Below are 12,006 nucleotides of genomic sequence, written 5' to 3'. Positions count from 1 at the left end.
CTCTTTTCATTTCTGATTCAGTTTATTAGGGTTCTCGCTCTCTCTTTCTTTTGAGTCTTGCTAGTGGTTTATCAATCTTGTTTATTTTCTCAAAGAACCAGCTCTTGATTTCATTGATCATTTGAGTTGTTTTTCTGGGTATCTATGTTGTTAATTTCTGCTTTAAGTTTTGTTATTTCTTTCTTTTTGCCTGGTTCATGCTCCTTTTGTTGGTCTTTCTGAGCTGTGAAGCCAACTTATTGATGTGGGCTCTTCCTTCCTTCCCGAGAAATGCTTTCATAGCTATAAAATTTCCCCTTACCACTGTTTTAGCTGTGTCCCACAAATTCTGGTAGCTCTTGTCTTCATTCTAATTGTTTCAGGTACCTTTTGATTCCTTACTTGATTTCCTTCCTGACCCACTCGTTGTTCAACACTGAGTTGTTTATTTTCCAGGTGTCTGATTTGATTCTCCGTGTCTCTGTGTGATTGACTTCTGTCTTTAGTGCATCATGGTCTGAAAGGATAGTTGATACATTCTCTATCTTCCTGATTCTATTGTGGTATGTTTTGTGACCTAGAACATGGTCCATCTGGAAAAATGTTTCTTATGCCCTGGAAAAGAATGTGTATCCTATTTTTATATGAAAACTCCTGTATACATCTATTAGCTCTCTCTATTCTATTTCTTCCTTCAAATTCAGTATTTCATTGCTGAGATATAGCCTTTATCATCTACCCAGAGGTGATATGGAAATGTTGAAGACTGAAACTACTATTGTGTTGCTACTAATGTCCTCTTTGAAGTCTATTAGCAGTTGTTTTAAGTACTTAGCTGGTCCCTCATTGGGTGTGTATATGTTTAGGAGTGTGACTTCTTCCGCTGTACATATCCCTTGATTATTAAAGATGGCCTTTGCATCCCTTCTAATCTTTTTCAGCCTAAAAACTATGTTGCTGGATAATATTATGGCTACCCTGTATTTTTTAGGCAGTTGTTTGCTTGAAGGATTGTTTTCCATTCTTTGACTTTGAGTTTGCGTTTGCTCTGATTGTTCAGAGATGTTTCTTTTTTTAAAAAATTGTTACTAGTGAAACATCATCAGGTACAGTTGTAGACTTACAAATTTTTGTGCTTCGGTTTCAGTTATACAATAATTGAGAGTACCCATCCCTCCAACAGTGCCCATTATCAACCACCAATGATCCCAGTATCCCTCCCACCCATCTGCCCAATCCCACCTCTGTGGCAGGGCATTCCCTTTTGTTCTCTCTCTCCTTTTGGGTGCTGTGCTTTGCAAAAGAGGTATTGAGTGTCAATCATGCTTGGTCTATAGTCTACTTTGAGCATGCATCATCTCCCATCCTAGGAGGATTCCCCCAGCACCCTTTACTTAGTGCTTCCTTCTCTATCTGAGCTTCCTTTTCCCCTAGTATGTGTGACTGGCCTTCAAGCCATGGAGTGAACCTCCTGGTACTTATCTTGACTAATCTTGTGTGGTAGTCTCCTATTTTGTTACTTTATATTCCACAGATGAATGCATTATTTCTATGTCTGTTCCTCTCTTTCTGACTCATTTCATTTAGCATTATACTTTCCATAACAGCTACATAGTACTCCATTGTGTAGATGTACCAAAGTTTCTTTAACCAATCGTCTGTTCTCAGGCACCCGAGTCTTTTTTTTTTTTTTTTTTTTGCAAATTTTGGCTATTGTGAACAGTGCAGCAAGGAACATACAAGTGCAGATGTCATTCTGACTATACTTTTTTGCTGCTCTGGGTAGCGCCACAACGAAGTAGGTGTTCCCCAAATTCTCCTTCTGCTGCCCGGCAGTGGGGGCATGGCACAGGAAAGGGTCATGCACGGGGCATGGGATAGGGACTCGCTCCCCTAAGAACCTGCAGAGGAGGGCAGCCGGGGTGAGGTGGGAGGGCACTCCAGTGGAACTTCAGCAGGTGTTCCCCAAAGTCTTCTCCTTCTGCCTGGATGGGGGGCGGGGAGCAGCACAAGGAAGGAGTGCACCTGGGTTACAGGAAAGGGACACTCTCCACGATGAACCTCTAGAGGAGCCAGATGTGTTTCTTGTAGGCAGCATAATATTGGTTCGGTTTTTTAATCCATTTTGCCACTCTGTGTCTCTTAATTAGTGCATTTAGACTATTGACATTGAGAGAGATAATTTTCATGGGGTCCTGTGCCATCTTTCTGTAGAGATTTGTTGTACTTGTAGGGTTTTTTTTTCTTGTCTTATAGTAGAACCTTAAAAATATGGAACACTTCACGAATTTTTGTGTCATCCTTGCTCAGGGGCCATGCTAATCTTCTCCGTATCATTCGAGTTTTAGTATATGTGTTGCCAAAGTAAACATGAGTCTGTGTTTTTTATTTGTCCGTTTTCACACTGCAGAAGACTGTATTCTTATTTAAAAACATACTTACTGCTTTCTTCCTTTCCCCTCACATCTTTCTAAACAAGTTTCAATTAAAACTATTTTGTTCACCAAAAACCAAAAAAAGAAGAAAAGAAAAAAGGAAAGAAAGAGAGAGAGAGAGAAAGAAAGAAAGAAAGAAAGAAAGAAAGAAAGAAAGAAAGAGGAGGAAGAGAGGGAGGGAAGGAGGGAAGGAAAGAAGGAAGGAAGGAAGGTAGGGAGAAATAAAGGAAGGGAGGAAGGAACGGAGGGAAAGAGGAAGGGAGGGATCGAGGAAGGAAGGAAGGAAGGAAGGAAGGAAGGAAGGAAGGAAGGAAAGAGAGAGTAAACAAGATTCACGAAACTTTAACTAGACTTACTCTAAAAACGAGCAAAAAAACAAGTAAATAGGATCAGAGATGAAAGGAGGAGAAATTATAACCAACACCTCGAAATTAAAAAAAATAATAATTATTTTGCTTTACTAAAAATAATAGCACTTAGTATATCTCTAAAATTATATGTAGAGAGAAATATTATGATAATGGGTCAGTTTATTTAAAAGTTAGTTGCAGCTCAGGAATTGTGATATAATCAGTCAGAACTGTCAGATATTATTTCCTGTAGTAAGAGCTATATGGTACAAATAATCTATTTGATATTTAATATCTCTTTGGAAACAAACATATTATTAATTAACAATATTATTAACATTATTATTAACATTATTATTATTAACATTAATATTATTAATGTTTAGGACTTGGGCTGGAGCGATAGCACAGCGGGTAGGGCGTTTGTCTTGCACACAGTCAACATGGCTGACCTAAGTTCGATACCTCCGCCCCTCTCAGAGAGCCTGGCAAGCTACTGAGTGTAACTCTCCCGCATGGCAAAGCCTGGCAAGCTATCTGTGACGTATTTGATATGCCAAAACCAGTGACAAAAAGTCTCACAATTTATTGTGAGATGTTACTGGTGCCTGCTCGAGCAAATCGATGAACAACAGGAGGACAATGCTACAGTTTAGGACTTATTAAAAATAAGTATACTTTGAGTCTTGATGGAAGTTAGTTGAAGATTTCTAGATGCATAATATTAAATGTGTGTAAATGAATTGGTAATGATTATGTGCCTGATTTGCCTGGTTTTTCTGTAAATTTGGTCAATAACTTATTCTGCAGAGAGTATATACTCATGTGAGATTACAAGGTCAATGGTAAATCTATAATAAGTGGTTTTACTTGCCATACAGGTAAAAAGGGTAAAAGGCAAATTTATGTAACTCCTTTTAAGAGATAACAGGGTACATTATATATGCTGTCAATAGTAATATTAGATTTATGATAAGCGATGATAGAGATATTTTTTTAAATTTTTGGTTTGGGGGTGATACCTAGTTTTCTTGGGGAAATACTTCACTCTGTGCCCAGGGGTTGCTCCTTGTGGTACTCAAGTTATAATACAATGCCAGGAAATGAACAACGAACCTCACATGCAAATAATGCACTAAACATTTTGAGTTATGTTTCTGTCTCTAAATTTCATTGCAAATGATTTTTCTGTTTTAATTTTAGGGGGAAAAAAAGGTTAGGGCCATTCTATTGTGTTTATAAAAATGTCTGGTTGTGAATATAAAAGTTATAGATGACTTGGATTCCTTAACTATCATTCATCTTAAACCTTCTACTTTTATGTAAGACCATTTAGATTAAAAGGCATTTAATGGATAGGAACCCATTTCAAAACTCTGAAGTGGAAAGAGTGTTTTTCATTGACATCCACTGAATAAAAGCTGAATTGTGTTTATTAATGAACACAGTAACTGAAGGATGAAACCTCTCCATTGTCCTCCATTTGGCCTCAATGTTAGGAAGACTTTTCTGTAATTATAACAATGGGTTATTCTATCTATTATGATTTTATAGCAAGTTTTTATTTTGTGCCTCCACCAGTTTATTAAAAATTCCCTAGTTCTATAAAATCTGTGTTTGTTGAAGAATACATTTAGAATTATAATCATATTTTGTGGTCCCCATTGCTTCTATTATAGGGAAATTGCCCATAATTATTCCTGTCAACTGATTTCTTCTCCTAAATTCTCTTGATGTGCTATGATTCCTTACATCATAATTATATTGAAAATTTTTGTCTAATGCTGATCAAAAACAGTACCATTGTACTAACGTTTTCTTTGTTCTCATAAATTGTGAGAAAATTATTCTGCAAATGAGTTATTTTTTCCTCTTATGATCTGTATCATTAGGAATTGAGCATACTTTGAACCTAGTTGCACACGCAGAAATAATGCCTCCAAATAATAAAATTAGATGCTTGATTGCCTTCCTATATGTAATCATGTCAATCTATGCACTAGTCATATTAAGACATATTAATAGTTTAATTTAATGGTTTCCACTCATCTAATGGGTGTAAAAAGTCCAAAAAACTATTAAATAGTCAAATAATTATTCACTATCCTTAGGAAGGTGAAAATCATTAAATCCATGTGATTGGGTTTAATTAAATATTGAGTCACAAAATTATAATTTTATTTGAGTAATGACTTATCGTGATGAAAATTGTCTTGTTTGATAGTATGTCTTGTGAAACAGGCAGGTAGATAGGGCTCCTTGACAATGATTTGGGGAGAAAAACCAAGGTACAAGAAAGTTATTCTGTCATCAGCCCCAAGCAGGCCAAAAGCATGAAGGCTGCACCCCCTTCAGAGATGAGAAAATTCAAGACTTAGTAAGATTTTGAAATGAGGTCGGTGTCATCACAGAAAAAGCTTAAGAAAGGAGAAACTTTAAGAGGAGTAAAAATTTACTATAGAAATATGAAAGCAGATGACCAAAATTCTTCACATTTTTAGAAAGTCCTATGCTGGAAAAGTTTGGCAAACGCCATATAAATACAATTTTGCAGAAGCAAGCAGTATGCATACCCATTCAGGGTTCATACACATTCAAATTTAGGGTATGTGATTTTTTTCCTTTGTGGGGCCTCCCAAGTAGTTCTCTAAGGACTTAAGGGCCACACAGGGCAATACTTACTCAAATTGACTGGAAAAATTGGAGCTCACAGATGCAGTGTCACCCATCCACCGTATTATCTCCAGATGTTTGGGGCATGTAATTCCTTTCTTTACTTCCCAGGGCTCTATCCTCTCTGGATAACTTCCATTCTCTTTGGAACATGTTATTCTCTCTTACTCCCCGTTTAATAAAATTTGTATATTGCATCTTGTATCTCTCCCTGAAACTCTTTTCTGCAGGAATAAACAGAGAGCCTGGGAAACATGAAAATCCAGGTTTGAGGGTTTTTTGCAGCAAAAAGCAATACCTTGTTACTGCAGATAGCCATGGCTTCCCCCAAAACGTGACTGATGACATTCTGGGGTTGTGCAGATCAAGCAGACCTCTGCTGCTGTTTGTTGACTGCTTTATCATGGAGCTGGTGGGCACCTAGCATGTACTTTGAGTGGTTAGTTTTGCAAATTTTTTTTCCAGTCAATGAAAAGTTTCTTCCCAAGGAGACAAAGTGAATCTGGCATGAGGAGAGTAACAATCTCTCTATTTAGGATACCATCTCTGTCGTTCCGTGGGTCTCTCAAAGACAACAGAAAAGAACAAGGTTATCCTATTGGTAGGAATGTAAATTGGCACCAACACTTATGGAAAATATTCTGGAGTTACATTTAAAAATGGAAATTCAAATGATAAATCAATACCAAACTTCAGCATTTATTTGAATGACATAAAATTAACTTGAAAGAATATTCCTCTCTGCTCGTAGATGCACTAACAATTGACAAAACATGGACTAAACCTAACTGCTATAGGTGACTTCATTAACAAAGTTATGATATATATTCAATGGAATACTATTCTGCTATTGCACTAATAAAGTGTGCCTTTTGGGACAAAACATTTGATGATATGATCAGGCTAAATGAAATAAGGCAGTACAAGACCATTATTAGATGGTTTTAATCTAATGTAGACAATGATATATAAAGCAAACACACTACCAAAATCCAACTGAAATAACTCCTTGACTCAGTTGAAAACCATAATAGTTACTGGAGATAAAAAGAGGTAGGGATAAAGAATTAGTAGAAGCTTTTCATTTAAAAAATTATCAATTTATTTTGGAGACATTAATAATGGTCTCTCTTGGACTTAATTCCAAGAGGAATTGGTAGAAGTCTTTTCTTTTCGTGGTAAAATGACACTGGAATTTTAATGGTGGATATCTGAATAAGTCATACATATATAGTTATAACGTAAATTCCTAAATTTATAAGAAGTGTAAAGTAATGATAACTCAAGGGCTGGGAAATTTAGATTCACTAGGAAAGAAAGAAGACAAAGAATACCAATTGTGTCATTGAAATGACATGAAAGGTCATTGTACTGTCATTGTACTGCAGTTTTGTCATGTTAACCTAATCTTATTCTAAGTTTCTTTATGGAAATATGCCAATCTTGTACTGGCTTTTCTCAAACTGTCCAGTTTCATTATTTAAAGTATGTATATAGCAGTACAAAAAATACACTACCCAAATTTGTGGTAAAATGCCCCAAACCGCACTAATGGATGATCGAATTCTACTAAAGTTCATTTCTTGGAGGAAAGACTTGTTGTTAATCATTCACACCTAAGTTCTTTCCAAGAAATTTTCTTTGACAAAAAATGAATTGCCTTCAGGAACCTGAAAATAAAAGATCAGTTGATATAATAGTATACTTAAACTTGTAAGGACAGGCCCTGTAGTGTTTATTGGTGAGATGATTGAAGGACCATTCTTGTTTCTGAGTTTAGATGAAGCATGTGTTATGAATGTACCACCTTTCCTGCCTTATCTCTGCCCAAACCTGCTTTGCTAGTTCCCTAACAGATACTATATCCATAGCACTCCCAAAGAAACTACTTGCAAGCAAATTTCTCCTCAGGGTGTTTTGATGAGCACTTGATCTAAGAGTTGTAGTGAATAGCAAAGTTTTGTAATATTATATAATTATAGAGTTAGTAAATATTGATGTACCAAAGGGATTCAGACTTCAGTATAAATATCTTCAGACTTTCCTGGGAATTTATACATATATATTATATATACTTATATCTATGTATATTTGTGAATATACATAGATAATTTTAGCTATTTTACATACCTAATTTAGCTAATCTAAATTATATAGATAATTTTAGCCAACTTATAAATACCAGCAATAGTTTTCAGAGATGAGTTACTTTATTTTTTAAAGTGGCTCAGTTGGCATCAGAATCATGTGGAGCGGGTAGGGTGATTTACTCACACACTGCTAACCTGGGTTCTATCCCCAGGATTCCACATGGTTCCCTGAGTGCTGCCAGGAGTTACTAATGAGTGCAGAGTCAGAAGTAAGCCCTGAGCATTGCTGGGTGTAGCCCTCAAACAAACAAAAATAAAGAGAAAATAAAATGGTTCAGTAAGGCAGCAAAAATAGCTCAGCTGACTGGAGCACATGCTTTGTATAATGGAACCAGGTTTGTTCGTGACTCTGAATGATTTCTAAACACTGCTAAGAGCAAGCCCTGAGCAATGAGCCAGGAGTAGCCCCTGAGTATCAGAATTTGAGACACCAAAATTTAAATAATAATAAAATAAAATATTTCAACAAACATATTTTGTAACATAAAACCCTATCTTCTGTAAGCCATTTTTGTATCTAATTAATATCCTCTATAAACTGTTTTTTTTTTTTTTTTGCTTTTTGGGTCACACCCAGCGATGCACAGGGGTTACTCCTGGTTCATACACTCAGGAATTACTCCTGGTTGTGCTCCGGGAACATATAGGATGCTGGGAATTGAATCCAGGTCTGCTGGGTGTAAGGCAAATGCCTTACCCTCTGGGCTATCACTCCAGTCCCTCTATACAACTTTTTAAGGAAAATTTCCTCATTCTAATTTTTTTTATTATGGGTTCATTGCCTTGTTCTTTGATCATCTCTTCTTAGTCGGTGTCATGTTGCAATGAAAAGATCTGTTAATTGTTCTTCATACAATGCATAGTCTCCAGGTTTCTCGATTCATTATCTGAGCTTGCTGTCTCCCCTTCAAATTTAGTGCTACAATCACACAAGAGATGTTAATTTACCTGAGAGAGGAATGGTCCAATTCTTATTTACATAGCTTCAAGTTATCATTTTCTAAAGTTCCTAGATCTTCCTGGAATTAATAGCTCTTAAGTACTGTTTTCCATTTGTTTTCTTGGAATATTAAATGTCATATTATCTTTCAGCCTTAATATCTTTATTGACAAATAAAACCATTGAATAAAAACCTGTATCCATAAATATCTTTAAATATATTTTTACTTTATCTTAGTTGGATGCAAAGATTTGTAGATGTGTGAATTTGTCTTTAGTTATAGATCTTGTGCACAGAGAAAGAAAAGTGCCAAGACATTGAACTGTATTTATGAGATCTTGCAAGGAAAAAAAAGAAATAAAATAAGAGAACTGGAACAAATATCTCTCCTGTAGGAAACAACTTTTCCAGATGATTATTCTTCTCTTTGTCCAGGATCTTGGCAATTATGGAAATAAAGAGGAACTGATTCCTTTAAAACTTGTAAATAATACAATTGTTTTCTAATTTATATTAAAATCATAAAATTGTATATATTTTAAAATAAACTGAGGATAATTTTTCTGTAATTGAAGAGGTACTGATAGCATAAAACATATACTATAAAAGCAATGAGGTGTTGCTGTTAAAATATCAGGTTAATAAAATTATGAAATATTAAGACACCAAAATCATAGAAATAACTGTGTTGTTCCAGCCACCTCCATATAACCATGCAGTTTCAAATAAGTGGAGTAAACAATAAAAAAGCAGCAAAGGTAGTAAAGTGTCAATTCAGTATTCATGGACAAACTTTAGCATAAAGTTGAACATCATACATATGGTTAGGTTAATTTTTCTGCACCCCTACCCATCACACCAATATACCAGTATATAGATTAACATATCTATTCCAAGGAAAATTAAATGTGCCAGTAGTTGGCAAAAATTGTCAAGTAACTGCATCAAAATCAACATTCCCTACTACATGGGTGGAAAGATAAATTTTTATTCCTCTTAGTGTTAAGCTACTGGGCTGTCTAGAAGAATCTAGCAGCAAGTTCTGCTGAGTCACTTCCAGTCATCAGATTAAAAAAACAGATTATATTCTATTTTGGTAAGTGAGAGTCATTTCAACAGAGAAATATCTTACATTAAACTAACAAAATGGTGTCAGTGGATCCCACAGGTGGCTCACGCAGAATGGGGAAGGAGAAAAACAGTCACTTTCTCCCGATCCACTTCTGTCTCCTGGGACCCAGGGTTACTGGGTTCTTGTCTCCTCTCAGAAAGGAATTGCGAATATAGACAAACAGTGAAGTAAAACACATTTTTTTCGAGGTTTTTGAATGTGTGGAGGGGAAGTGAGAGTGTGTGTGTGCCTGTGTGTGTGTGTGTGTGTGTGTGTGTGTGTGTGAGAGAGAGAGAGAGAGAGAGAGAGAGAGAGAGAGAGACAGAGACAGAGACAGAGACAGAGACAGAGAGACAGAGGGAGACAGAGACAGAGAGACAGAGAGACGAAGAGACAGAGAGACTTGTTCAAGAATGCAGGCTTCTTCAAGGGTGGAAAGAGCACCTACGCATACACAGGCATTAGACATGAAAGCACAAAAGTACACATCTCAAGAGGGGAGACGCAGGCAACACGTGCTTGGGAACCACATGTGTCCAGCAATGTGGGCACAGTCAGTACATGGACTCGGGCAGCCTATGCGCGCCCTTCCTTTGCTCAAGGTGGCCTTTATAGGGTTTCTCCAACTTGCCCCCACGTGGACGTCTACCTAGTAAAAGTTCATTGCTAAGGAGGTTACCAGGGGCGTTGGTAATGGTGATGGTCTTTGATATTTCTTTTTTGGCCTTTTGTTCCTGAAGGAGCCTCTTTGGATCTGTTGCTGGTGGCAGTTGAGAGTCTTATCAGGTCTTAGTTCCTGTTTTTTCTGTTTCTGAAAGTTTGGCTTTTGCCATTGCCTTGGGAGCGGGCCTTCCATGTCTACCTGCCTACATTAAAAAGAATACAAATCATTTTGTCCTGGTGACCATATGGTGACCCCAATATCTTAAGTGAGTAAGAAATAAACTCATTTAAACTTTATTACCTGAGACAGAAAATATTTGCATGCAAATATTTAAATACAAAAGATTGTACTTTGCATTTTCTCAAACCTAGACTATTAATTGGGTTGGAGCAATAGCACAGTGGTAGGGCGTTTGCCTTGCACGTGGCCAACTCGGCCGACCCGGGTTCGATTGCTCCACCCCTCTTGGAGAGCCCGGCAAGCTACCGAGAGTATCTTGCCCACACTGTAAAGCCTGACAAAGCCTGGCAAGCTACCCGTGACATTTTCGAAATGCCAAACACAGTAAGTAACAACAAGTCTCACAATGGAAACATTACTGGACCTGCTCGACCAAATCGATGAACAATGGGAGGACAGTGCTTCAGTGCTATAGACTATTAATCATAAAGTACTTGTTGCTTTGATACACACATGGCCTGGTTTCAGCAATTATCAGCAGCCTTTCCTATAGGATCTATATGTAGACTGGACAAACTACCCCAGGGCCTCACTGTTTGTTACAAAGGGAGATGGCTTTTGTGTCTAATCAGACATCTGTAAAGTTACCTCTGTACCCCAATTTTTTCCTTATAAGAAAACAGCACAATTTTCCCCAGACATTTCCCATATAACAGAATGATAGTGCAGCATCAAAGCAGATATTGACCACAGTAGCAACCCTTCCTCTTGATGTTGTTAGAGAATTAAACTTATTTACATGAATGTTACCTAGTCTACTAAATCCTACCTTCTTAAACTGCTCATCAATCCTTTAATGATAAAAATAATGAAACTGATTATAATTTTTTAATTTTTATCATTAAATGATTAATTTGTAACACCTAATTTATATATCTATAAGCCTGGAGTCACATAAGATTTCTCAGGTGAGAGAGGTTGAAAGTAGAAAACGACCAAGAGTATTTCACCTGCATGGCAGAACCTGGCAAGCTACCTGTGACATATTCAATATGTGTAAAACAGTAACAACAAGTCTCACAATGGAGACGTTACTGGTACCCGCTTGAGCAAATTGATGAACAAGAGGAGGAGAGTGCTACTGTACACTGAAAATATACAGTGCTTTGGGCTTGTACATTCTCAGTCTTCTAAAAATGTATTCTTAAAAGTATCTTCTAGTATCACATGTGCTCTGTATGTGTTTACATAAATAGCTACCAAATACTATGTACTTGCATAAAATGTGACCATAAATATGTATAAATTAGCAACTCTATGCTCCATATTACCTTACTGAAGTATGTAATAAAGTTTTTTTTTTCTGAAATGATACCTAAGTACATGCTATTAATTTGGGAGTGCAATTTCTAATTTTTGAGGAATGTCCATCTGCACCCCTCTCTTCATTGCAGACTATTTACAATAGGCAGAATCTGGAAATAGCCTAAATGCCTGAGAACAGAGAAATGGATAAAAAAAAA

General features: G+C 36.6%; 1 non-coding gene across 1 annotated transcript; it reads right to left on the bottom strand.

Annotated features, from left to right (window-relative positions):
• Window positions 1–2,244: 2,244 nt before the first annotated feature.
• LOC130028489 (U6 spliceosomal RNA) lies at window positions 2,245–2,351 on the bottom strand. Its single transcript, XR_008793214.1, has one exon. It is a non-coding gene; the product is annotated as a U6 spliceosomal RNA (small nuclear RNA).
• Between the last annotated feature and the right edge of the window lie 9,655 nt (window positions 2,352–12,006).

This window comes from Sorex fumeus, unplaced genomic scaffold, assembly GCF_029834395.1.
Source record: "Sorex fumeus unplaced genomic scaffold, SorFum_2.1 ptg000039l, whole genome shotgun sequence".
NCBI classification, from domain to species: Eukaryota; Metazoa; Chordata; class Mammalia; order Eulipotyphla; family Soricidae; genus Sorex; species Sorex fumeus.
This window is presented reverse-complemented; position numbering and strand designations above follow the sequence as displayed.